Below are 26,159 nucleotides of genomic sequence, written 5' to 3' on the forward strand. Positions count from 1 at the left end.
CCATATGATTTGGGGGGCTACGGACGCTGATAGGATGATCGCTGGCATGGGATTAGTGCCGCTTGGTGTGCGTGCATAATCTCTCTCTCTCTCTCTCTACCCAGAATCCTTTGTGGCCAAGTTTGTCGCGAATTTTCAGTATATACGACGCATTTCGTGGAGTCAAATGTCCATGAGCGACCATTAAAATCATGTGGTTAATATTTAAGTCATGACATTACCAGTCTATTGTGTGCAACTACTAGTTAGAATACGATTTTTTCCAGATGCTCTTGGCACTCACCGTCGTGTCTGTTTTGTTTCATTCCATAGGGTACTCCGTTGTTGACAGTCAATGGCATACTTACCTGGCGTAGGGGTTAACCGTGATCATGGAGGCGGTTCCCTCAGGGAGAGGTCCTCCCATTGCACTTCGGCTGGGCTGACACCTGCGATCGCCCCAAATGTGGGCGTCTCGGGCGCATAATTTATGTTAGTGTGGGACTGCGTTCGCGCTATCCCCTGATAATGAAACTAAAAAATCAGATCTAATTTCTTACATTGGTCATCTCTAGTGAGAAATCGCGCAGATCCGCCTCATGTGAGAACAATGTGGGTTTCCTAACTAGATTTTCAGGGAAATGTCGACCATTGATCAAGTTATTATTATTTATTAAAAATGGACAGGTTTTCGATGTACTAAGCAATGAAATAATCGAGAGTTGGCCAGATCCACAGGTCACCTGTACTTGTCGAGTACTGACGCCCTCACACGCCGCGTTTCGCATAAAAGAAAACCCATTGGTTGACAGCAACCATATGATTTGGGGGGCTACGGACGCTGATAGGATGATCGCTGGCATGGGATTAGTGCCGCTTGGTGTGCGTGCATAATCTCTCTCTCTCTCTACCCAGAATCCTTTGTGGCCAAGTTTGTCGCGAATTTTCAGTATATACAACGCATTTCGTGGAGTCAAATGTCCATGAGCGACCATTAAAATCATGTGGTTAATATTTAAGTCATGACATTACCAGTCTATTGTGTGCAACTACTAGTTAGAATACGACTTTTTCCAGATGCTCTTGGCACTCACCGTCGTGTCTGTTTTGTTTCATTCCATGGGGTACTCCGTTGTTGACAGTCAATGGCATACTTACCTGGCGTAGGGGTTAACCGTGATCATGGAGGCGGTTCCCTCAGGGAGAGGCCCTCCCATTGCACTTCGGCTGGGCTGACACCTGCGATCGCCCCAAATGTGGGCGACTCGGGCGCATAATTTATGTTAGTGGGGGACTGCGTTCGCGCTATCCCCTGATAATGAAACTAAAAAATCAGATCTAATTTCTTACATTGGTCATCTCTAGTGAGAAATCGCGCAGATCCGCCTCATGTGAGAACAATGTGGGTTTCCTAACTAGATTTTCAGGGAAATGTCGACCATTGATCAAGTTATTATTATTTATTAAAAATGGACAGGTTTTCGATGTACTAAGCAATGAAATAATCGAGAGTTGGCCAGATCCACAGGTCACCTGTACTTGTCGAGTACTGACGCCCTCACACGCCGCGTTTCGCATAAAAGAAAACCCATTGGTTGACAGCAACCATATGATTTGGGGGGCTACGGACGCTGATAGGATGATCGCTGGCATGGGATTAGTGCCGCTTGGTGTGCGTGCATAATCTCTCTCTCTCTCTACCCAGAATCCTTTGTGGCCAAGTTTGTCGCGAATTTTCAGTATATACAACGCATTTCGTGGAGTCAAATGTCCATGAGCGACCATTAAAATCATGTGGTTAATATTTAAGTCATGACATTACCAGTCTATTGTGTGCAACTACTAGTTAGAATACGATTTTTTCCAGATGCTCTTGGCACTCACCGTCGTGTCTGTTTTGTTTCATTCCATGGGGTACTCCGTTGTTGACAGTCAATGGCATACTTACCTGGCGTAGGGGTTAACCGTGATCTCTAGGCCTGCTTTCTGCTGTTGGTATAACCATTGTCCAGCTTCCTGCTACTGGTGACTTGACTGCTGATCAACCCTTATCCTTGCTGCTTCTCTTTGGTGAGTAATTGCTTGATTGTTTCTGGTTACTGTATTTGTTGTTGTCTCCCCGGGTGTGTGCCATCTTTGGCCCCCGGGGAAAGTCCGGAAGCTGCCGTGAAGAGAAGACACTGCGAAGCGCTCCTGAAGAAACCAGCTCCTGTCTCGTTCTGCTCTGCTTGGTGAGTCTTACCCATTTTTTGTCTGCTTGTCGCTAGTTTTCTACTTGGCGTCCTGTGTATCCTGTGTGGTTGGTGTCACCTATCTGGAGGACTGGCCTTTGCGCCGTTTCCCAAATCCTCCCCCGATTGTTGATCACTGCTCTGACGAGAATGAGGCGAGATTCCTCTATCTCGGTCACGTTGACTGAACCTGTCAAACCAGTTGACCTGTTCAAAAGAATTAAAGAGTTAGGTATTAATATTGACGACTTGACGTGTGTCCAGCCTCTGCCTGGTAACAAGTATGATATAACATTCACTTCATTCAGCAAAAGAAGAGAAAATGAACGGAAATTTGAAAAGATGCATGGCGTAGAAGATTGCAAAAATTTTACTGAGTACACGATCGTCACCCTTTTCCATATCCCATCTGAGACCAACGACAACGAAATTCGGTACACTCTTAGCCAATATGGCGAGGTCTTGGCCTCCCGCTTCTGTACCTACCACTTCGCTCCAAAAGTGTTCAATGGTAACCGCCAATATAAAATGAAATTGAGATCTAACATTCCATCTGCGTTACGTATCTCCGGACGTAATGTTTGGGTTTCATACATGGGACAAGTGAGAACATGCAACAGATGCCAGCAATCAGGTCACTTATCCAAAGACTGCAAAACCACCATTTGCAACAGATGCCTTGAGCATGGCCATTCGACAAATGACTGTGACAAAACCATTGTGTGCACTATCTGCCACAAACCCGGTCACATCGCTCGGAATTGCAAAATCTCCTTTGCTAACCAAGTCTCTAAAAGTCCCTCATGGGCAAATGCGCCACCAATGTCCTCTAGCTGCAAATGTGGAAACTTCGTTGCAGCCTTGGACATCAAGTGCATGTACTGCTCAGATCTGGTCCCTCCAAAAGAAGCAACTATAGAATCATGTACCAAGTGCTCCAAAAAATCCGAATCCCCATATGTAGAAGTCGCATGCCAGGACTGTTTACCCACCATTGAAGATATGGTCATAGAAAATACCACCGGAGAAAACACAACCGCCAACACAACCACCAACCCTCCGTCTGAGTCTCCTGTTCATGCTCCCACGGCCTCTTCTAGGTTACCAGTTACCAAATCAAACGAACCATCTGTTACCCAAAAACAGACACCCAAGATCCCAGCCAACACGGAGAATATGACCAATGAAATGGATCAACCAACACCAGCCCACAGTAGTGGTGAAAGCTCTCAATCATCATATGAGACTGCCATAGTCACACTGCCGCAGCCAGCTACAGCCCACCCTGGTCCAGAAAACACGAAACCTCCAACAGAAGATAGAAAAAGACACTTCTCAGATGATGGTCAAACAGATGAAAGTGCAAAAAAAATGAAACCACCGGAAGTGACCAAACTTCATGAAATTGTTACTAAAAATGCTAAGTTTACTTGCAACCAGTTCGCCAGCATTGGTTGCGAATTCATTGCTGAATCCTTTGCCAGCCTGCGTTCCCACTGTAAGAAGGAACATGGAGAGAGGGGAGTGAAATTATTTTGTCCGGTGTCAGCCTGCAAATTTTCCTCCGGCACAACATTGGCTTGGACAAAACATGTACACACAACACATACACACTTCTTATCGCAGCAGACGATAGAAAGTTTACAGCAGTGTCTCACCCTTAACCAGTAATATCATGACTACCATCGCCTCTATAAACATCCAGGGACTACGCAACCAAGCCTCCAGACTCGCCTTCTTTAACCACTGCCATAGCGCCAAATTCGACCTTATCTGCATCCAGGAAACGTATATGAGCTCTTGTGATGATGCGGAGCAATGGGAGATGGAATGGGGTGGACGCATCCTGTATAGCCTTGGGTCTAAACACTCAAGAGGCGTGGCCATCCTTTTCTCTCCAGCCTTCCAAGCGAAGTACAATGAAGTTCATACGGATTCTGAAGGCAGAGTTGTTTCTGTCTCCATCACGCATGGCACCACTTCCTTTCATTTGTGTTCTGTCTATGCCCCCAATAATCCTCAGGCTCGCATTAGCTTCTTCGGTTCTCTTGCTCAATATTTGCCCCCAAACAAAGAGACAATCCTATGTGGTGATTTCAATTGTGTCAGTGATCCACTGCTTGACAAACTTGGTGGACTTGATAGCCCAGAAGTCCGGGCCGGCTCTGATGTCCTTAATTCCATCTGCTCTGACTATAATATCACTGATCACTGGCGCATTTCCCATCCCTCAACGAAGGAATTCACCTGGAGGAGTGCCAACAACGCTTCTGCATCTAGAATTGACAAGTTTCTGACCCCCAAAAACATGACCACTGAATCTAAAATCATTCCTTGTCCATTCTCTGACCATGAATTCATCACCTGTGTACTCAAGATGCCAACATCCATCGCAAGAGGTCGAGGTGTATGGAAGTGTAATATCTCAACCCTCCAAGACCCTGTAGTCAGGAGTAGCATAAGAAAACACATCCAACAATGGAAGACCCTTAAACCTGCCTTTGACTCTATTTTGGACTGGTGGGACACAGTCAAGGCTCGGGCCAAATCACTAATCACCACGCACTCAAAACGCATATCGCAAGACAATAGAGCAAAGCTGAACAAACTTCTTCATCATTTTAAAGAACTGACACATAAGCTTAACTCGGGAGACCGTACTCGGGCTACCCTGGGATCCTACCACATTACCAAAAAGAAAATTCATGACTTACAGCTTAGGAAACTGGAAGGGGCGAAAATCCGCTCGCGAGCACAACTTATTCAAGAGCAGGAAAGATGGTCAAGCGTCTTTTTAACTACAGAACGCAGACGTGGCAAGAGCAAGCTGGTCTCCAGTGTTATCAATGCTGAAGGCAAAGTGGTGTCAGATCCGGATGAAGTCCCATCTGTCTTTGCCCAATTTTATAGTAAATTATATACATCACAACCAAACTTAGACTGCAAGGAGCAAGATTTCTTCCTGGGCAAGCTCACCAGGTTTTTCTCTGACATGCAAAAACAACAACTTGACAAACCAATTATACAGAAAGAGTTACATGATGCTCTGAAGAACATGAAAGATAATAAGACCCCGGGCTTGGATGGTCTTCCCAAAGAATTTTATATGCTCTTCTGGGAAGATCTAGGAGAAGATTTCACCCAAGTTATTAATATCGCCATGACACAAGGTCAACTATCCACCTCCCAGCGTCAGGGTCTAATCACCCTGGTGAATAAGCCTTCACCCCAAGAAGGTAATCATCACGAAGCAGTGCGCCCTGGGGATAAAAGACCTATATCCCTTCTTAACGTTGACTACAAAATCGTCACGAAAGCTCTCGCCACCCGTTTATATTCTGTTCTTCCATCTGTTATCGGGCCTTTCCAAACCTGTGGTGTTGCTGGGCGGTCAATTCACCAAAACGTGCGCATCCTGAGAGATTTCACCACTTTTGCTAATAGCAGAGGCTTTGGCAGTGCTATCGTTTCTTTGGATCAGAAAAAAGCCTTTGATAGGGTTGAGTGGAAATTCCTATATAAAACCCTCATGCAGCTGAATTGCGGCTCACTCTTCTGTTCTTACATCAAGACGATCTACAATGATATCATGAGTTCGGTCACCGTCAATGGGCATGTGTCCCCTGCCTTTTCTTTATCTAGGGGTGTCCGTCAGGGCTGCCCACTCTCACCTTTGCTGTACATCATTTTCATGGAGCCGCTTGCAGCAGCTGTGCAGAGTTCAACCGAAATCAAAGGTGTGAAACTACCTGGATCAAAAACTGAATGCAAACTTCTCCAATATGCAGATGACTCCACAGCTCTGGTTACTGATAATAAGTCGTTCAAGGCTCTGTTCCAACTTTTTGAGAGATTTGGTACTGCTTCGGGCTCTGAACTCAATATGACGAAATGCAAAGGTCTCTTCCTAGGAAGCTGGAGAAACCGTTCAGACAAGCCTTATAACATTGACTGGACGGGGGTCAGAATCAAAATCAATGGCTTCTGGTTTGGGAGCATCGATATGAGTGCCGTCAATTGGGACAGTTGCGTCAAGAAGTTTAAAACCACTCTTACTCAATGGGAGAAGAGACGTCTCTCAATGGTCGGAAAAGTCATCGTCATAAACAACCTCGTTACCGCACCACTTTGGTACATTGCACACATCTACAATATTCCCAACTCTGTCATTCAGACGCTCACTCCTCTGGTTTTCAACTTCATGTGGTCTGGGAAGAAAGAATTTATAAAGCGGGAAACTTTCTATCTGCCTCTACAAGAAGGGGGATTGGGCCTGGTTAACATCCAAATGAAGGCTGATGCCATTTTTATTCAAAGTTCCTGTAGTTCTATGGTGTCGGATCTCCCAGATCGCTTCTTCCCTCTGTCCTGGGCGAATAAAAACCTTCTAGCAATTCTGGCTCTGCCTTGGTCTAACCTGTATCCGCACTTTTCTGACCCACCACAATGGCATGCTCACCTCAGAAAGTCTTGTCAACAAAACCATGCGACACTCTGCACATCCAACTGGACGATCATATCTACAAAATCTGTGTATTCCACTCTCCTTGAGAAACTATCGCATACCCCACACGTCATCTTGAAAGCTCCCCACATGAACTGGAGTAAAATTTTCGCATCGTGCCACAGTCCTCTTCTGGATAACCTGTTGAAGGAGCTGGCCTGGAAAATCGTTCACAAGGCTCTGAAGACAAAGAGCACCCTATATCATTGGGGATGCATAACTTCTCGCTCCTGCCCAAGAGTTGACTGCTCACAAGTAGAGACTCTCGACCACCTGTTCTTAGAATGTGACACACCATCCTTGCTCTGGTCCTGGCTCGAACACTATATCCGTCATAACACCGGAATCACCATTATCTGCAGCAAAAATCTTGTGTACTATGGGATTCTCGCCTCGCCACTCCAAGCTCACATTCAGGCCGTCATATTGTACATGGTTAATGTTATTAAACATGAAATCTGGAAATCCAGATGCTACGCCAACTTTGAAAAACAGCATGTCACATATGCAGAAGTCCTCATAAACACCAAGAGGTATATTAGTTCCAGAATCGAAGCCGACATCAATAATGAGGACACCGATACCGTCTCGGAAAAATGGCAATTCCTCATCGAAAAGACCAACTCCAAAGTGAAATCTAAACTTTAGGGTTCTGTTTTTCTGTCTTTTGTTTCATCTTTCCTGTTGTCTGTTAGCCTTTTATTTATTTATTTGTCGTGCTTTTGGTTTAACAACTGTTTCAAAAGATCAGGCAGGGAGGATCGTAACCTCGTGTGCCTAGACCCAGCGTGGCTGGCCTGCCTAGGGTGCACAGTTGTAGGTTAGAGTAGATTTTCCTTTGTTTTTGTTGTTGTTGGTATTCTTTGTCTTAGAGTAGGGTTTTTTTTTTTGCCACCCTAAAACAAAAATAGGCGGTTCCCTCAGGGAGAGGCCCTCCCATTGCACTTCGGCTGGGCTGACACCTGCGATCGCCCCAAATGTGGGCGACTCGGGCGCATAATTTATGTTAGTGGGGGACTGCGTTCGCGCTATCCTCTGATAATGAAACTAAAAAATCAGATCTAATTTCTTACATTGGTCATCTCTAGTGAGAAATCGCGCAGATCCGCCTCATGTGAGAACAATGTGGGTTTCCTAACTAGATTTTCAGGGAAATGTCGACCATTGATCAAGTTATTATTATTTATTAAAAATGGACAGGTTTTCGATGTACTAAGCAATGAAATAATCGAGAGTTGGCCAGATCCACAGGTCACCTGTACTTGTCGAGTACTGACGCCCTCACACGCCGCGTTTCGCATAAAAGAAAACCCATTGGTTGACAGCAACCATATGATTTGGGGGGCTACGGACGCTGATAGGATGATCGTTGGCATGGGATTAGTGCCGCTTGGTGTGCGTGCATAATCTCTCTCTCTCTCTCTACCCAGAATCCTTTGTGGCCAAGTTTGTCGCGAATTTTCAGTATATACAACGCATTTCGTGGAGTCAAATGTCCATGAGCGACCATTAAAATCATGTGGTTAATATTTAAGTCATGACATTACCAGTCTATTGTGTGCAACTACTAGTTAGAATACGATTTTTTTCCAGATGCTCTTGGCACTCACCGTCGTGTCTGTTTTGTTTCATTCCATGGGGTACTCCGTTGTTGACAGTCAATGGCATACTTACCTGGCGTAGGGGTTAACCGTGATCATGGAGGCGGTTCCCTCAGGGAGAGGCCCTCCCATTGCACTTCGGCTGGGCTGACACCTGCGATCGCCCCAAATGTGGGCGACTCGGGCGCATAATTTATGTTAGTGGGGGACTGCGTTCGCGCTATCCCCTGATAATGAAACTAAAAAATCAGATCTAATTTCTTACATTGGTCATCTCTAGTGAGAAATCGCGCAGATCCGCCTCATGTGAGAACAATGTGGGTTTCCTAACTAGATTTTCAGGGAAATGTCGACCATTGATCAAGTTATTATTATTTATTAAAAATGGACAGGTTTTCGATGTACTAAGCAATGAAATAATCGAGAGTTGGCCAGATCCACAGGTCACCTGTACTTGTCGAGTACTGACGCCCTCACACGCCGCGTTTCGCATAAAAGAAAACCCATTGGTTGACAGCAACCATATGATTTGGGGGGCTACGGACGCTGATAGGATGATCGCTGGCATGGGATTAGTGCCGCTTGGTGTGCGTGCATAATCTCTCTCTCTCTACCCAGAATCCTTTGTGGCCAAGTTTGTCGCGAATTTTCAGTATATACAACGCATTTCGTGGAGTCAAATGTCCATGAGCGACCATTAAAATCATGTGGTTAATATTTAAGTCATGACATTACCAGTCTATTGTGTGCAACTACTAGTTAGAATACGATTTTTTCCAGATGCTCTTGGCACTCACCGTCGTGTCTGTTTTGTTTCATTCCATGGGGTACTCCGTTGTTGACAGTCAATGGCATACTTACCTGGCGTAGGGGTTAACCGTGATCATGGAGGCGGTTCCCTCAGGGAGAGGCCCTCCCATTGCACTTCGGCTGGGCTGACACCTGCGATCGCCCCAAATGTGGGCGACTCGGGCGCATAATTTATGTTAGTGGGGGACTGCGTTCGCGCTATCCCCTGATAATGAAACTAAAAAATCAGATCTAATTTCTTACATTGGTCATCTCTAGTGAGAAATCGCGCAGATCCGCCTCATGTGAGAACAATGTGGGTTTCCTAACTAGATTTTCAGGGAAATGTCGACCATTGATCAAGTTATTATTATTTATTAAAAATGGACAGGTTTTCGATGTACTAAGCAATGAAATAATCGAGAGTTGGCCAGATCCACAGGTCACCTGTACTTGTCGAGTACTGACGCCCTCACACGCCGCGTTTCGCATAAAAGAAAACCCATTGGTTGACAGCAACCATATGATTTGGGGGGCTACGGACGCTGATAGGATGATCGCTGGCATGGGATTAGTGCCGCTTGGTGTGCGTGCATAATCTCTCTCTCTCTCTACCCAGAATCCTTTGTGGCCAAGTTTGTCGCGAATTTTCAGTATATACAACGCATTTCGTGGAGTCAAATGTCCATGAGCGACCATTAAAATCATGTGGTTAATATTTAAGTCATGACATTACCAGTCTATTGTGTGCAACTACTAGTTAGAATACGATTTTTTCCAGATGCTCTTGGCACTCACCGTCGTGTCTGTTTTGTTTCATTCCATGGGGTACTCCGTTGTTGACAGTCAATGGCATACTTACCTGGCGTAGGGGTTAACCGTGATCTCTAGGCCTGCTTTCTGCTGTTGGTATAACCATTGTCCAGCTTCCTGCTACTGGTGACTTGACTGCTGATCAACCCTTATCCTTGCTGCTTCTCTTTGGTGAGTAATTGCTTGATTGTTTCTGGTTACTGTATTTGTTGTTGTCTCCCCGGGTGTGTGCCATCTTTGGCCCCCGGGGAAAGTCCGGAAGCTGCCGTGAAGAGAAGACACTGCGAAGCGCTCCTGAAGAAACCAGCTCCTGTCTCGTTCTGCTCTGCTTGGTGAGTCTTACCCATTTTTTGTCTGCTTGTCGCTAGTTTTCTACTTGGCGTCCTGTGTATCCTGTGTGGTTGGTGTCACCTATCTGGAGGACTGGCCTTTGCGCCGTTTCCCAAATCCTCCCCCGATTGTTGATCACTGCTCTGACGAGAATGAGGCGAGATTCCTCTATCTCGGTCACGTTGACTGAACCTGTCAAACCAGTTGACCTGTTCAAAAGAATTAAAGAGTTAGGTATTAATATTGACGACTTGACGTGTGTCCAGCCTCTGCCTGGTAACAAGTATGATATAACATTCACTTCATTCAGCAAAAGAAGAGAAAATGAACGGAAATTTGAAAAGATGCATGGCGTAGAAGATTGCAAAAATTTTACTGAGTACACGATCGTCACCCTTTTCCATATCCCATCTGAGACCAACGACAACGAAATTCGGTACACTCTTAGCCAATATGGCGAGGTCTTGGCCTCCCGCTTCTGTACCTACCACTTCGCTCCAAAAGTGTTCAATGGTAACCGCCAATATAAAATGAAATTGAGATCTAACATTCCATCTGCGTTACGTATCTCCGGACGTAATGTTTGGGTTTCATACATGGGACAAGTGAGAACATGCAACAGATGCCAGCAATCAGGTCACTTATCCAAAGACTGCAAAACCACCATTTGCAACAGATGCCTTGAGCATGGCCATTCGACAAATGACTGTGACAAAACCATTGTGTGCACTATCTGCCACAAACCCGGTCACATCGCTCGGAATTGCAAAATCTCCTTTGCTAACCAAGTCTCTAAAAGTCCCTCATGGGCAAATGCGCCACCAATGTCCTCTAGCTGCAAATGTGGAAACTTCGTTGCAGCCTTGGACATCAAGTGCATGTACTGCTCAGATCTGGTCCCTCCAAAAGAAGCAACTATAGAATCATGTACCAAGTGCTCCAAAAAATCCGAATCCCCATATGTAGAAGTCGCATGCCAGGACTGTTTACCCACCATTGAAGATATGGTCATAGAAAATACCACCGGAGAAAACACAACCGCCAACACAACCACCAACCCTCCGTCTGAGTCTCCTGTTCATGCTCCCACGGCCTCTTCTAGGTTACCAGTTACCAAATCAAACGAACCATCTGTTACCCAAAAACAGACACCCAAGATCCCAGCCAACACGGAGAATATGACCAATGAAATGGATCAACCAACACCAGCCCACAGTAGTGGTGAAAGCTCTCAATCATCATATGAGACTGCCATAGCCACACTGCCGCAGCCAGCTACAGCCCACCCTGGTCCAGAAAACACGAAACCTCCAACAGAAGATAGAAAAAGACACTTCTCAGATGATGGTCAAACAGATGAAAGTGCAAAAAAAATGAAACCACCGGAAGTGACCAAACTTCATGAAATTGTTACTAAAAATGCTAAGTTTACTTGCAACCAGTTCGCCAGCATTGGTTGCGAATTCATTGCTGAATCCTTTGCCAGCCTGCGTTCCCACTGTAAGAAGGAACATGGAGAGAGGGGAGTGAAATTATTTTGTCCGGTGTCAGCCTGCAAATTTTCCTCCGGCACAACATTGGCTTGGACAAAACATGTACACACAACACATACACACTTCTTATCGCAGCAGACGATAGAAAGTTTACAGCAGTGTCTCACCCTTAACCAGTAATATCATGACTACCATCGCCTCTATAAACATCCAGGGACTACGCAACCAAGCCTCCAGACTCGCCTTCTTTAACCACTGCCATAGCGCCAAATTCGACCTTATCTGCATCCAGGAAACGTATATGAGCTCTTGTGATGATGCGGAGCAATGGGAGATGGAATGGGGTGGACGCATCCTGTATAGCCTTGGGTCTAAACACTCAAGAGGCGTGGCCATCCTTTTCTCTCCAGCCTTCCAAGCGAAGTACAATGAAGTTCATACGGATTCTGAAGGCAGAGTTGTTTCTGTCTCCATCACGCATGGCACCACTTCCTTTCGTTTGTGTTCTGTCTATGCCCCCAATAATCCTCAGGCTCGCATTAGCTTCTTCGGTTCTCTTGCTCAATATTTGCCCCCAAACAAAGAGACAATCCTATGTGGTGATTTCAATTGTGTCAGTGATCCACTGCTTGACAAACTTGGTGGACTTGATAGCCCAGAAGTCCGGGCCGGCTCTGATGTCCTTAATTCCATCTGCTCTGACTATAATATCACTGATCACTGGCGCATTTCCCATCCCTCAACGAAGGAATTCACCTGGAGGAGTGCCAACAACGCTTCTGCATCTAGAATTGACAAGTTTCTGACCCCCAAAAACATGACCACTGAATCTAAAATCATTCCTTGTCCATTCTCTGACCATGAATTCATCACCTGTGTACTCAAGATGCCAACATCCATCGCAAGAGGTCGAGGTGTATGGAAGTGTAATATCTCAACCCTCCAAGACCCTGTAGTCAGGAGTAGCATAAGAAAACACATCCAACAATGGAAGACCCTTAAACCTGCCTTTGACTCTATTTTGGACTGGTGGGACACAGTCAAGGCTCGGGCCAAATCACTAATCACCACGCACTCAAAACGCATATCGCAAGACAATAGAGCAAAGCTGAACAAACTTCTTCATCATTTTAAAGAACTGACACATAAGCTTAACTCGGGAGACCGTACTCGGGCTACCCTGGGATCCTACCACATTACCAAAAAGAAAATTCATGACTTACAGCTTAGGAAACTGGAAGGGGCGAAAATCCGCTCGCGAGCACAACTTATTCAAGAGCAGGAAAGATGGTCAAGCGTCTTTTTAACTACAGAACGCAGACGTGGCAAGAGCAAGCTGGTCTCCAGTGTTATCAATGCTGAAGGCAAAGTGGTGTCAGATCCGGATGAAGTCCCATCTGTCTTTGCCCAATTTTATAGTAAATTATATACATCACAACCAAACTTAGACTGCAAGGAGCAAGATTTCTTCCTGGGCAAGCTCACCAGGTCTTTCTCTGACATGCAAAAACAACAACTTGACAAACCAATTATACAGAAAGAGTTACATGATGCTCTGAAGAACATGAAAGATAATAAGACCCCGGGCTTGGATGGTCTTCCCAAAGAATTTTATATGCTCTTCTGGGAAGATCTAGGAGAAGATTTCACCCAAGTTATTAATATCGCCATGACACAAGGTCAACTATCCACCTCCCAGCGTCAGGGTCTAATCACCCTGGTGAATAAGCCTTCACCCCAAGAAGGTAATCATCACGAAGCAGTGCGCCCTGGGGATAAAAGACCTATATCCCTTCTTAACGTTGACTACAAAATCGTCACGAAAGCTCTCGCCACTCGTTTATATTCTGTTCTTCCATCTGTTATCGGGCCTTTCCAAACCTGTGGTGTTGCTGGGCGGTCAATTCACCAAAACGTGCGCATCCTGAGAGATTTCACCACTTTTGCTAATAGCAGAGGCTTTGGCAGTGCTATCGTTTCTTTGGATCAGAAAAAAGCCTTTGATAGGGTTGAGTGGAAATTCCTATATAAAACCCTCATGCAGCTGAATTGCGGCTCACTCTTCTGTTCTTACATCAAGACGATCTACAATGATATCATGAGTTCGGTCACCGTCAATGGGCATGTGTCCCCTGCCTTTTCTTTATCTAGGGGTGTCCGTCAGGGCTGCCCACTCTCACCTTTGCTGTACATCATTTTCATGGAGCCGCTTGCAGCAGCTGTGCAGAGTTCAACCGAAATCAAAGGTGTGAAACTACCTGGATCAAAAACTGAATGCAAACTTCTCCAATATGCAGATGACTCCACAGCTCTGGTTACTGATAATAAGTCGTTCAAGGCTCTGTTCCAACTTTTTGAGAGATTTGGTACTGCTTCGGGCTCTGAACTCAATATGACGAAATGCAAAGGTCTCTTCCTAGGAAGCTGGAGAAACCGTTCAGACAAGCCTTATAACATTGACTGGACGGGGGTCAGAATCAAAATCAATGGCTTCTGGTTTGGGAGCATCGATATGAGTGCCGTCAATTGGGACAGTTGCGTCAAGAAGTTTAAAACCACTCTTACTCAATGGGAGAAGAGACGTCTCTCAATGGTCGGAAAAGTCATCGTCATAAACAACCTCGTTACCGCACCACTTTGGTACATTGCACACATCTACAATATTCCCAACTCTGTCATTCAGACGCTCACTCCTCTGGTTTTCAACTTCATGTGGTCTGGGAAGAAAGAATTTATAAAGCGGGAAACTTTCTATCTGCCTCTACAAGAAGGGGGATTGGGCCTGGTTAACATCCAAATGAAGGCTGATGCCATTTTTATTCAAAGTTCCTGTAGTTCTATGGTGTCGGATCTCCCAGATCGCTTCTTCCCTCTGTCCTGGGCGAATAAAAACCTTCTAGCAATTCTGGCTCTGCCTTGGTCTAACCTGTATCCGCACTTTTCTGACCCACCACAATGGCATGCTCACCTCAGAAAGTCTTGTCAACAAAACCATGCGACACTCTGCACATCCAACTGGACGATCATATCTACAAAATCTGTGTATTCCACTCTCCTTGAGAAACTATCGCATACCCCACACGTCATCTTGAAAGCTCCCCACATGAACTGGAGTAAAATTTTCGCATCGTGCCACAGTCCTCTTCTGGATAACCTGTTGAAGGAGCTGGCCTGGAAAATCGTTCACAAGGCTCTGAAGACAAAGAGCACCCTATATCATTGGGGATGCATAACTTCTCGCTCCTGCCCAAGAGTTGACTGCTCACAAGTAGAGACTCTCGACCACCTGTTCTTAGAATGTGACACACCATCCTTGCTCTGGTCCTGGCTCGAACACTATATCCGTCATAACACCGGAATCACCATTATCTGCAGCAAAAATCTTGTGTACTATGGGATTCTCGCCTCACCACTCCAAGCTCACATTCAGGCCGTCATATTGTACATGGTTAATGTTATTAAACATGAAATCTGGAAATCCAGATGCTACGCCAACTTTGAAAAACAGCATGTCACATATGCAGAAGTCCTCATAAACACCAAGAGGTATATTAGTTCCAGAATCGAAGCCGACATCAATAATGAGGACACCGATACCGTCTCGGAAAAATGGCAATTCCTCATCGAAAAGACCAACTCCAAAGTGAAATCTAAACTTTAGGGTTCTGTTTTTCTGTCTTTTGTTTCATCTTTCCTGTTGTCTGTTAGCCTTTTATTTATTTATTTGTCGTGCTTTTGGTTTAACAACTGTTTCAAAAGATCAGGCAGGGAGGATCGTAACCTCGTGTGCCTAGACCCAGCGTGGCTGGCCTGCCTAGGGTGCACAGTTGTAGGTTAGAGTAGATTTTCCTTTGTTTTTGTTGTTGTTGGTATTCTTTGTCTTAGAGTAGGGTTTTTTTTTGCCACCCTAAAACAAAAATAGGCGGTTCCCTCAGGGAGAGGCCCTCCCATTGCACTTCGGCTGGGCTGACACCTGCGATCGCCCCAAATGTGGGCGACTCGGGCGCATAATTTATGTTAGTGGGGGACTGCGTTCGCGCTATCCCCTGATAATGAAACTAAAAAATCAGATCTAATTTCTTACATTGGTCATCTCTAGTGAGAAATCGCGCAGATCCGCCTCATGTGAGAACAATGTGGGTTTCCTAACTAGATTTTCAGGGAAATGTCGACCATTGATCAAGTTATTATTATTTATTAAAAATGGACAGGTTTTCGATGTACTAAGCAATGAAATAATCGAGAGTTGGCCAGATCCACAGGTCACCTGTACTTGTCGAGTACTGACGCCCTCACACGACGCGTTTCGCATAAAAGAAAACCCATTGGTTGACAGCAACCATATGATTTGGGGGGCTACGGACGCTGATAGGATGATCGCTGGCATGGGATTAGTGCCGCTTGGTGTGCGTGCATAATCTCTCTCTCTCTACCCAGAATCCTTTGTGGCCAAGTTTGTCGCGAATTTTCAGTATATACAACGCATTTCGTGGAGTCAAATGTCCATGAGCGACCATTAAAATCATGTGGTTAATATTTAAGTCATGACATTACCAGTCTATTGTGTGCAACTACTAGTTAGAATACGATTTTTTCCAGATGCTCTTGGCACTCACCGTCGTGTCTGTTTTGTTTCATTCCATGGGGTACTCCGTTGTTGACAGTCAATGGCATACTTACCTGGCGTAGGGGTTAACCGTGATCATGGAGGCGGTTCCCTCAGGGAGAGGCCCTCCCATTGCACTTCGGCTGGGCTGACACCTGCGATCGCCCCAAATGTGGGCGACTCGGGCGCATAATTTATGTTAGTGGGGGACTGCGTTCGCGCTATCCCCTGATAATGAAACTAAAAAATCAGATCTAATTTCTTACATTGGTCATCTCTAGTGAGAAATCGCGCAGATCCGCCTCATGTGAGAACAATGTGGGTTTCCTAACTAGATTTTCAGGGAAATGTCGACCATTGATCAAGTTATTATTATTTATTAAAAATGGACAGGTTTTCGATGTACTAAGCAATGAAATAATCGAGAGTTGGCCAGATCCACAGGTCACCTGTACTTGTCGAGTACTGACGCCCTCACACGCCGCGTTTCGCATAAAAGAAAACCCATTGGTTGACAGCAACCATATGATTTGGGGGGCTACGGACGCTGATAGGATGATCGCTGGCATGGGATTAGTGCCGCTTGGTGTGCGTGCATAATCTCTCTCTCTCTCTACCCAGAATCCTTTGTGGCCAAGTTTGTCGCGAATTTTCAGTATATACAACGCATTTCGTGGAGTCAAATGTCCATGAGCGACCATTAAAATCATGTGGTTAATATTTAAGTCATGACATTACCAGTCTATTGTGTGCAACTACTAGTTAGAATACGATTTTTTCCAGATGCTCTTGGCACTCACCGTCGTGTCTGTTTTGTTTCATTCCATGGGGTACTCCGTTGTTGACAGTCAATGGCATACTTACCTGGCGTAGGGGTTAACCGTGATCATGGAGGCAGTTCCCTCAGGGAGAGGCCCTCCCATTGCACTTCGGCTGGGCTGACACCTGCGATCGCCCCAAATGTGGGCGACTCGGGCGCATAATTTATGTTAGTGGGGGACTGCGTTCGCGCTATCCCCTGATAATGAAACTAAAAAATCAGATCTAATTTCTTACATTGGTCATCTCTAGTGAGAAATCGCGCAGATCCGCCTCATGTGAGAACAATGTGGGTTTCCTAACTAGATTTTCAGGGAAATGTCGACCATTGATCAAGTTATTATTATTTATTAAATATGGACAGGTTTTCGATGTACTAAGCAATGAAATAATCGAGAGTTGGCCTGATCCACAGGTCACCTGTACTTGTCGAGTACTGACGCCCTCACACGCCGCGTTTCGCATAAAAGAAAACCCATTGGTTGACAGCAACCATATGATTTGGGGGGCTACGGACGCTGATAGGATGATCGCTGGCATGGGATTAGTGCCGCTTGGTGTGCGTGCATAATCTCTCTCTCTCTCTCTACCCAGAATCCTTTGTGGCCAAGTTTGTCGCGAATTTTCAGTATATACAACGCATTTCGTGGAGTCAAATGTCCATGAGCGACCATTAAAATCATGTGGTTAATATTTAAGTCATGACATTACCAGTCTATTGTGTGCAACTACTAGTTAGAATACGATTCTTTCCAGATGCTCTTGGCACTCACCGTCGTGTCTGTTTTGTTTCATTCCATGGGGTACTCCGTTGTTGACAGTCAATGGCATACTTACCTGGCGTAGGGGTTAACCGTGATCATGGAGGCGGTTCCCTCAGGGAGAGGCCCTCCCATTGCACTTCGGCTGGGCTGACACCTGCGATCGCCCCAAATGTGGGCGACTCGGGCGCATAATTTATGTTAGTGGGGGACTGCGTTCGCGCTATCCCCTGATAATGAAACTAAAAAATCAGATCTAATTTCTTACATTGGTCATCTCTAGTGAGAAATCGCGCAGATCCGCCTCATGTGAGAACAATGTGGGTTTCCAAACTAGATTTTCAGGGAAATGTCGACCATTGATCAAGTTATTATTATTTATTAAATATGGACAGGTTTTCGATGTACTAAGCAATGAAATAATCGAGAGTTGGCCTGATCCACAGGTCACCTGTACTTGTCGAGTACTGACGCCCTCACACGCCGCGTTTCGCATAAAAGAAAACCCATTGGTTGACAGCAACCATATGATTTGGGGGGCTACGGACGCTGATAGGATGATCGCTGGCATGGGATTAGTGCCGCTTGGTGTGCGTGCATAATCTCTCTCTCTCTCTACCCAGAATCCTTTGTGGCCAAGTTTGTCGCGAATTTTCAGTATATACAACGCATTTCGTGGAGTCAAATGTCCATGAGCGACCATTAAAATCATGTGGTTAATATTTAAGTCATGACATTACCAGTCTATTGTGTGCAACTACTAGTTAGAATACGATTTTTTTCCAGATGCTCTTGGCACTCACCGTCGTGTCTGTTTTGTTTCATTCCATGGGGTACTCCGTTGTTGACAGTCAATGGCATACTTACCTGGCGTAGGGGTTAACCGTGATCATGGAGGCGGTTCCCTCAGGGAGAGGCCCTCCCATTGCACTTCGGCTGGGCTGACACCTGCGATCGCCCCAAATGTGGGCGACTCGGGCGCATAATTTATGTTAGTGGGGGACTGCGTTCGCGCTATCCCCTGATAATGAAACTAAAAAATCAGATCTAATTTCTTACATTGGTCATCTCTAGTGAGAAATCGCGCAGATCCGCCTCATGTGAGAACAATGTGGGTTTCCTAACTAGATTTTCAGGGAAATGTCGACCATTGATCAAGTTATTATTATTTATTAAAAATGGACAGGTTTTCGATGTACTAAGCAATGAAATAATCGAGAGTTGGCCAGATCCACAGGTCACCTGTACTTGTCGAGTACTGACGCCCTCACACGCCGCGTTTCGCATAAAAGAAAACCCATTGGTTGACAGCAACCATATGATTTGGGGGGCTACGGACGCTGATAGGATGATCGCTGGCATGGGATTAGTGCCGCTTGGTGTGCGTGCATAATCTCTCTCTCTCTCTACCCAGAATCCTTTGTGGCCAAGTTTGTCGCGAATTTTCAGTATATACAACGCATTTCGTGGAGTCAAATGTCCATGAGCGACCATTAAAATCATGTGGTTAATATTTAAGTCATGACATTACCAGTCTATTGTGTGCAACTACTAGTTAGAATACGATTTTTTTTCCAGATGCTCTTGGCACTCACCGTCGTGTCTGTTTTGTTTCATTCCATGGGGTACTCCGTTGTTGACAGTCAATGGCATACTTACCTGGCGTAGGGGTTAACCGTGATCATGGAGGCGGTTCCCTCAGGGAGAGGCCCTCCCATTGCACTTCGGCTGGGCTGACACCTGCGATCGCCCCAAATGTGGGCGACTCGGGCGCATAATTTATGTTAGTGGGGGACTGCGTTCGCGCTATCCCCTGATAATGAAACTAAAAAATCAGATCTAATTTCTTACATTGGTCATCTCTAGTGAGAAATCGCGCAGATCCGCCTCATGTGAGAACAATGTGGGTTTCCTAACTAGATTTTCAGGGAAATGTCGACCATTGATCAAGTTATTATTATTTATTAAATATGGACAGGTTTTCGATGTACTAAGCAATGAAATAATCGAGAGTTGGCCAGATCCACAGGTCACCTGTACTTGTCGAGTACTGACGCCCTCACACGCCGCGTTTCGCATAAAAGAAAACCCATTGGTTGACAGCAACCATATGATTTGGGGGGCTACGGACGCTGATAGGATGATCGCTGGCATGGGATTAGTGCCGCTTGGTGTGCGTGCATAATCTCTCTCTCTCTCTACCCAGAATCCTTTGTGGCCAAGTTTGTCGCGAATTTTCAGTATATACAACGCATTTCGTGGAGTCAAATGTCCATGAGCGACCATTAAAATCATGTGGTTAATATTTAAGTCATGACATTACCAGTCTATTGTGTGCAACTACTAGTTAGAATACGATTCTTTCCAGATGCTCTTGGCACTCACCGTCGTGTCTGTTTTGTTTCATTCCATGGGGTACTCCGTTGTTGACAGTCAATGGCATACTTACCTGGCGTAGGGGTTAACCGTGATCATGGAGGCGGTTCCCTCAGGGAGAGGCCCTCCCATTGCACTTCGGCTGGGCTGACACCTGCGATCGCCCCAAATGTGGGCGACTCGGGCGCATAATTTATGTTAGTGGGGGACTGCGTTCGCGCTATCCCCTGATAATGAAACTAAAAAATCAGATCTAATTTCTTACATTGGTCATCTCTAGTGAGAAATCGCGCAGATCCGCCTCATGTGAGAACAATGTGGGTTTCCTAACTAGATTTTCAGGGAAATGTCGACCATTGATCAAGTTATTATTATTTATTAAATATGGACAGGTTTTCGATGTACTAAGCAATGAAATAATCGAGAGTTGGCCTGATCCACAGGTCACCTGTACTTGTCGAGTACTGACGCCCTCACACGCCGCGTTTCGCATAAAAGAAAACCCATTGGTTGACAGCAACCATATGATTTGGGGGGCTACGGACGCTGATAGGATGATCGCTGGCATGGGATTAGTGCCGCTTGGTGTGCGTGCATAATCTCTCTCTCTCTCTACCCAGAATCCTTTGTGGCCAAGTTTGTCGCGAATTTTCAGTATATACAACGCATTTCGTGGAGTCAAATGTCCATGAGCGACCATTAAAATCATGTGGTTAATATTTAAGTCATGACATTACCAGTCTATTGTGCGCAACTACTAGTTAGAATACGATTTTTTCCAGATGCTCTTGGCACTCACCGTCGTGTCTGTTTTGTTTCATTCCATGGGGTACTCCGTTGTTGACAGTCAATGGCATACTTACCTGGCGTAGGGGTTAACCGTGATCATGGAGGCGGTTCCCTCAGGGAGAGGCCCTCCCATTGCACTTCGGCTGAGCTGACACCTGCGATCGCCCCAAATGTGGGCGACTCGGGTGCATAATTTATGTTAGTGTGGGACTGCGTTCGCGCTATCCCCTGATAATGAAACTAAAAAATCAGATCTAATTTCTTACATTGGTCATCTCTAGTGAGAAATCGCGCAGATCCGCCTCATGTGAGAACAATGTGGGTTTCCTAACTAGATTTTCAGGGAAATGTCGACCATTGATCAAGTTATTATTATTTATTAAAAATGGACAGGTTTTCGATGTACTAAGCAATGAAATAATCGAGAGTTGGCCAGATCCACAGGTCACCTGTACTTGTCGAGTACTGACGCCCTCACACGCCGCGTTTCGCATAAAAGAAAACCCATTGGTTGACAGCAACCATATGATTTGGGGGGCTACGGACGCTGATAGGATGATCGCTGGCATGGGATTAGTGCCGCTTGGTGTGCGTGCATAATCTCTCTCTCTCTCTACCCAGAATCCTTTGTGGCCAAGTTTGTCGCGAATTTTCAGTATATACAACGCATTTCGTGGAGTCAAATGTCCATGAGCGACCATTAAAATCATGTGGTTAATATTTAAGTCATGACATTACCAGTCTATTGTGTGCAACTACTAGTTAGAATACGATTTTTTCCAGATGCTCTTGGCACTCACCGTCGTGTCTGTTTTGTTTCATTCCATGGGGTACTCCGTTGTTGACAGTCAATGGCATACTTACCTGGCGTAGGGGTTAACCGTGATCATGGAGGCGGTTCCCTCAGGGAGAGGCCCTCCCATTGCACTTCGGCTGGGCTGACACCTGCGATCGCCCCAAATGTGGGCGACTCGGGCGCATAATTTATGTTAGTGGGGGACTGCGTTCGCGCTATCCCCTGATAATGAAACTAAAAAATCAGATCTAATTTCTTACATTGGTCATCTCTAGTGAGAAATCGCGCAGATCCGCCTCATGTGAGAACAATGTGGGTTTCCTAACTAGATTTTCAGGGAAATGTCGACCATTGATCAAGTTATTATTATTTATTAAAAATGGACAGGTTTTCGATGTACTAAGCAATGAAATAATCGAGAGTTGGCCAGATCCACAGGTCACCTGTACTTGTCGAGTACTGACGCCCTCACACGCCGCGTTTCGCATAAAAGAAAACCCATTGGTTGACAGCAACCATATGATTTGGGGGGCTACGGACGCTGATAGGATGATCGCTGGCATGGGATTAGTGCCGCTTGGTGTGCGTGCATAATCTCTCTCTCTCTCTACCCAGAATCCTTTGTGGCCAAGTTTGTCGCGAATTTTCAGTATATACAACGCATTTCGTGGAGTCAAATGTCCATGAGCGACCATTAAAATCATGTGGTTAATATTTAAGTCATGACATTACCAGTCTATTGTGTGCAACTACTAGTTAGAATACGATTTTTTTTCCAGATGCTCTTGGCACTCACCGTCGTGTCTGTTTTGTTTCATTCCATGGGGTACTCCGTTGTTGACAGTCAATGGCATACTTACCTGGCGTAGGGGTTAACCGTGATCATGGAGGCGGTTCCCTCAGGGAGAGGCCCTCCCATTGCACTTCGGCTGGGCTGACACCTGCGATCGCCCCAAATGTGGGCGACTCGGGCGCATAATTTATGTTAGTGGGGGACTGCGTTCGCGCTATCCCCTGATAATGAAACTAAAAAATCAGATCTAATTTCTTACATTGGTCATCTCTAGTGAGAAATCGCGCAGATCCGCCTCATGTGAGAACAATGTGGGTTTCCTAACTAGATTTTCAGGGAAATGTCGACCATTGATCAAGTTATTATTATTTATTAAAAATGGACAGGTTTTCGATGTACTAAGCAATGAAATAATCGAGAGTTGGCCAGATCCACAGGTCACCTGTACTTGTCGAGTACTGACGCCCTCACACGCCGCGTTTCGCATAAAAGAAAACCCATTGGTTGACAGCAACCATATGATTTGGGGGGCTACGGACGCTGATAGGATGATCGCTGGCATGGGATTAGTGCCGCTTGGTGTGCGTGCATAATCTCTCTCTCTCTCTCTCTACCCAGAATCCTTTGTGGCCAAGTTTGTCGCGAATTTTCAGTATATACAACGCATTTCGTGGAGTCAAATGTCCATGAGCGACCATTAAAATCATGTGGTTAATATTTAAGTCATGACATTACCAGTCTATTGTGTGCAACTACTAGTTAGAATACGATTTTTTTTCCAGATGCTCTTGGCACTCACCGTCGTGTCTGTTTTGTTTCATTCCATGGGGTACTCCGTTGTTGACAGTCAATGGCATACTTACCTGGCGTAGGGGTTAACCGTGATCATGGAGGCGGTTCCCTCAGGGAGAGGCCCTCCCATTGCACTTCGGCTGGGCTGACACCTGCGATCGCCCCAAATGTGGGCGACTCGGGCGCATAATTTATGTTAGTGGGGGACTGCGTTCGCGCTATCCCCTGATAATGAAACTAAAAAATCAGATCTAATTTCTTACATTGGTCATCTCTAGTGAGAAATCGCGCAGATCCGCCTCATGTGAGAACAATGTGGGTTTCCTAACTAGATTTTCAGGGAAATGTCGACCATTGATCAAGTTATTATTATTTATTAAAAATGGACAGGTTTTCGATGTACTAAGCAATGAAATAATCGAGAGTTGGCCAGATCCACAGGTCACCTGTACTTGTCGAGTACTGACGCCCTCACACGCCGCGTTTCGCATAAAAGAAAACCCATTGGTTGACAGCAACCATATGATTTGGGGGGCTACGGACGCTGATATGATGATCGCTGGCATGGGATTAGTGCCGCTTGGTGTGCGTGCATAATCTCTCTCTCTCTCTCTCTACCCAGAATCCTTTGTGGCCAAGTTTGTCGCGAATTTTCAGTATATACAACGCATTTCGTGGAGTCAAATGTCCATGAGCGACCATTAAAATCATGTGGTTAATATTTAAGTCATGACATTACCAGTCTATTGTGTGCAACTACTAGTTAGAATACGATTTTTTTTCCAGATGCTCTTGGCACTCACCGTCGTGTCTGTTTTGTTTCATTCCATGGGGTACTCCGTTGTTGACAGTCAATGGCATACTTACCTGGCGTAGGGGTTAACCGTGATCATGGAGGCGGTTCCCTCAGGGAGAGGCCCTCCCATTGACTTCGGCTGGGCTGACACCTGCGATCGCCCCAAATGTGGGCGACTCGGGCGCATAATTTATGTTAGTGGGGGACTGCGTTCGCGCTATCCCCTGATAATGAAACTAAAAAATCAGATCTAATTTCTTACATTGGTCATCTCTAGTGAGAAATCGCGCAGATCCGCCTCATGTGAGAACAATGTGGGTTTCCTAACTAGATTTTCAGGGAAATGTCGACCATTGATCAAGTTATTATTATTTATTAAAAATGGACAGGTTTTCGATGTACTAAGCAATGAAATAATCGAGAGTTGGCCAGATCCACAGGTCACCTGTACTTGTCGAGTACTGACGCCCTCACACGCCGCGTTTCGCATAAAAGAAAACCCATTGGTTGACAGCAACCATATGATTTGGGGGGCTACGGACGCTGATAGGATGATCGCTGGCATGGGATTAGTGCCGCTTGGTGTGCGTGCATAATCTCTCTCTCTCTCTACCCAGAATCCTTTGTGGCCAAGTTTGTCGCGAATTTTCAGTATATACAACGCATTTCGTGGAGTCAAATGTCCATGAGCGACCATTAAAATCATGTGGTTAATATTTAAGTCATGACATTACCAGTCTATTGTGTGCAACTACTAGTTAGAATACGATTTTTTTTCCAGATGCTCTTGGCACTCACCGTCGTGTCTGTTTTGTTTCATTCCATGGGGTACTCCGTTGTTGACAGTCAATGGCATACTTACCTGGCGTAGGGGTTAACCGTGATCATGGAGGCGGTTCCCTCAGGGAGAGGCCCTCCCATTGCACTTCGGCTGGGCTGACACCTGCGATCGCCCCAAATGTGGGCGACTCGGGCGCATAATTTATGTTAGTGGGGGACTGCGTTCGCGCTATCCCCTGATAATGAAACTAAAAAATCAGATCTAATTTCTTACATTGGTCATCTCTAGTGAGAAATCGCGCAGATCCGCCTCATGTGAGAACAATGTGGGTTTCCTAACTAGATTTTCAGGGAAATGTCGACCATTGATCAAGTTATTATTATTTATTAAAAATGGACAGGTTTTCGATGTACTAAGCAATGAAATAATCGAGAGTTGGCCAGATCCACAGGTCACCTGTACTTGTCGAGTACTGACGCCCTCACACGCCGCGTTTCGCATAAAAGAAAACCCATTGGTTGACAGCAACCATATGATTTGGGGGGCTACGGACGCTGATAGGATGATCGCTGGCATGGGATTAGTGCCGCTTGGTGTGCGTGCATAATCTCTCTCTCTCTCTCTCTACCCAGAATCCTTTGTGGCCAAGTTTGTCGCGAATTTTCAGTATATACAACGCATTTCGTGGAGTCAAATGTCCATGAGCGACCATTAAAATCATGTGGTTAATATTTAAGTCATGACATTACCAGTCTATTGTGTGCAACTACTAGTTAGAATACGATTTTTTTTCCAGATGCTCTTGGCACTCACCGTCGTGTCTGTTTTGTTTCATTCCATGGGGTACTCCGTTGTTGACAGTCAATGGCATACTTACCTGGCGTAGGGGTTAACCGTGATCATGGAGGCGGTTCCCTCAGGGAGAGGCCCTCCCATTGCACTTCGGCTGGGCTGACACCTGCGATCGCCCCAAATGTGGGCGACTCGGGCGCATAATTTATGTTAGTGGGGGACTGCGTTCGCGCTATCCCCTGATAATGAAACTAAAAAATCAGATCTAATTTCTTACATTGGTCATCTCTAGTGAGAAATCGCGCAGATCCGCCTCAT

At 45.5% G+C, this 26,159-nt stretch overlaps 17 non-coding genes and 2 pseudogenes across 17 annotated transcripts; all 19 read left to right on the top strand.

Annotated features, from left to right (window-relative positions):
• The first annotated feature begins 339 nt into the window (after window positions 1-339).
• LOC146750563 (U1 spliceosomal RNA) lies at window positions 340-504 on the top strand. The gene has a single exon (XR_014930659.1). It is a non-coding gene; the product is annotated as a U1 spliceosomal RNA (small nuclear RNA).
• A 625-nt stretch (window positions 505-1,129) lies between these two features.
• On the top strand, window positions 1,130-1,294 carry LOC146750564 (U1 spliceosomal RNA). The gene has a single exon (XR_014930228.1). It is a non-coding gene; the product is annotated as a U1 spliceosomal RNA (small nuclear RNA).
• Window positions 1,295-7,617: 6,323 nt separating this feature from the next.
• Window positions 7,618-7,752, top strand: LOC146750565 (U1 spliceosomal RNA; annotated as a pseudogene).
• A 628-nt stretch (window positions 7,753-8,380) lies between these two features.
• Window positions 8,381-8,545, top strand: LOC146750566 (U1 spliceosomal RNA). Its single transcript, XR_014930230.1, has one exon. It is a non-coding gene; the product is annotated as a U1 spliceosomal RNA (small nuclear RNA).
• A 623-nt stretch (window positions 8,546-9,168) lies between these two features.
• On the top strand, window positions 9,169-9,333 carry LOC146750567 (U1 spliceosomal RNA). Its single transcript, XR_014930233.1, has one exon. It is a non-coding gene; the product is annotated as a U1 spliceosomal RNA (small nuclear RNA).
• Window positions 9,334-15,654: 6,321 nt separating this feature from the next.
• LOC146750568 (U1 spliceosomal RNA) lies at window positions 15,655-15,789 on the top strand (annotated as a pseudogene).
• A 623-nt stretch (window positions 15,790-16,412) lies between these two features.
• On the top strand, window positions 16,413-16,577 carry LOC146750569 (U1 spliceosomal RNA). Its single transcript, XR_014930238.1, has one exon. It is a non-coding gene; the product is annotated as a U1 spliceosomal RNA (small nuclear RNA).
• A 625-nt stretch (window positions 16,578-17,202) lies between these two features.
• LOC146750570 (U1 spliceosomal RNA) lies at window positions 17,203-17,367 on the top strand. The gene has a single exon (XR_014930598.1). It is a non-coding gene; the product is annotated as a U1 spliceosomal RNA (small nuclear RNA).
• A 627-nt stretch (window positions 17,368-17,994) lies between these two features.
• On the top strand, window positions 17,995-18,159 carry LOC146750571 (U1 spliceosomal RNA). Its single transcript, XR_014930239.1, has one exon. It is a non-coding gene; the product is annotated as a U1 spliceosomal RNA (small nuclear RNA).
• A 626-nt stretch (window positions 18,160-18,785) lies between these two features.
• LOC146750572 (U1 spliceosomal RNA) lies at window positions 18,786-18,950 on the top strand. Its single transcript, XR_014930240.1, has one exon. It is a non-coding gene; the product is annotated as a U1 spliceosomal RNA (small nuclear RNA).
• Window positions 18,951-19,577: 627 nt separating this feature from the next.
• Window positions 19,578-19,742, top strand: LOC146750573 (U1 spliceosomal RNA). The gene has a single exon (XR_014930241.1). It is a non-coding gene; the product is annotated as a U1 spliceosomal RNA (small nuclear RNA).
• A 625-nt stretch (window positions 19,743-20,367) lies between these two features.
• Window positions 20,368-20,532, top strand: LOC146750574 (U1 spliceosomal RNA). The gene has a single exon (XR_014930242.1). It is a non-coding gene; the product is annotated as a U1 spliceosomal RNA (small nuclear RNA).
• Window positions 20,533-21,157: 625 nt separating this feature from the next.
• Window positions 21,158-21,322, top strand: LOC146750575 (U1 spliceosomal RNA). The gene has a single exon (XR_014930644.1). It is a non-coding gene; the product is annotated as a U1 spliceosomal RNA (small nuclear RNA).
• Window positions 21,323-21,947: 625 nt separating this feature from the next.
• LOC146750576 (U1 spliceosomal RNA) lies at window positions 21,948-22,112 on the top strand. The gene has a single exon (XR_014930243.1). It is a non-coding gene; the product is annotated as a U1 spliceosomal RNA (small nuclear RNA).
• A 627-nt stretch (window positions 22,113-22,739) lies between these two features.
• Window positions 22,740-22,904, top strand: LOC146750577 (U1 spliceosomal RNA). The gene has a single exon (XR_014930244.1). It is a non-coding gene; the product is annotated as a U1 spliceosomal RNA (small nuclear RNA).
• Window positions 22,905-23,535: 631 nt separating this feature from the next.
• Window positions 23,536-23,700, top strand: LOC146750578 (U1 spliceosomal RNA). Its single transcript, XR_014930245.1, has one exon. It is a non-coding gene; the product is annotated as a U1 spliceosomal RNA (small nuclear RNA).
• Window positions 23,701-24,331: 631 nt separating this feature from the next.
• Window positions 24,332-24,495, top strand: LOC146750579 (U1 spliceosomal RNA). Its single transcript, XR_014930663.1, has one exon. It is a non-coding gene; the product is annotated as a U1 spliceosomal RNA (small nuclear RNA).
• Window positions 24,496-25,122: 627 nt separating this feature from the next.
• LOC146750580 (U1 spliceosomal RNA) lies at window positions 25,123-25,287 on the top strand. Its single transcript, XR_014930246.1, has one exon. It is a non-coding gene; the product is annotated as a U1 spliceosomal RNA (small nuclear RNA).
• Window positions 25,288-25,918: 631 nt separating this feature from the next.
• LOC146750581 (U1 spliceosomal RNA) lies at window positions 25,919-26,083 on the top strand. Its single transcript, XR_014930247.1, has one exon. It is a non-coding gene; the product is annotated as a U1 spliceosomal RNA (small nuclear RNA).
• The last annotated feature ends 76 nt before the right edge of the window (window positions 26,084-26,159 follow it).

This window comes from Saccoglossus kowalevskii, chromosome 1 (assembly GCF_978046115.1).
Source record: "Saccoglossus kowalevskii chromosome 1, keSacKowa6.1, whole genome shotgun sequence".
Lineage (NCBI taxonomy): Eukaryota > Metazoa > Hemichordata > Enteropneusta > Harrimaniidae > Saccoglossus > Saccoglossus kowalevskii.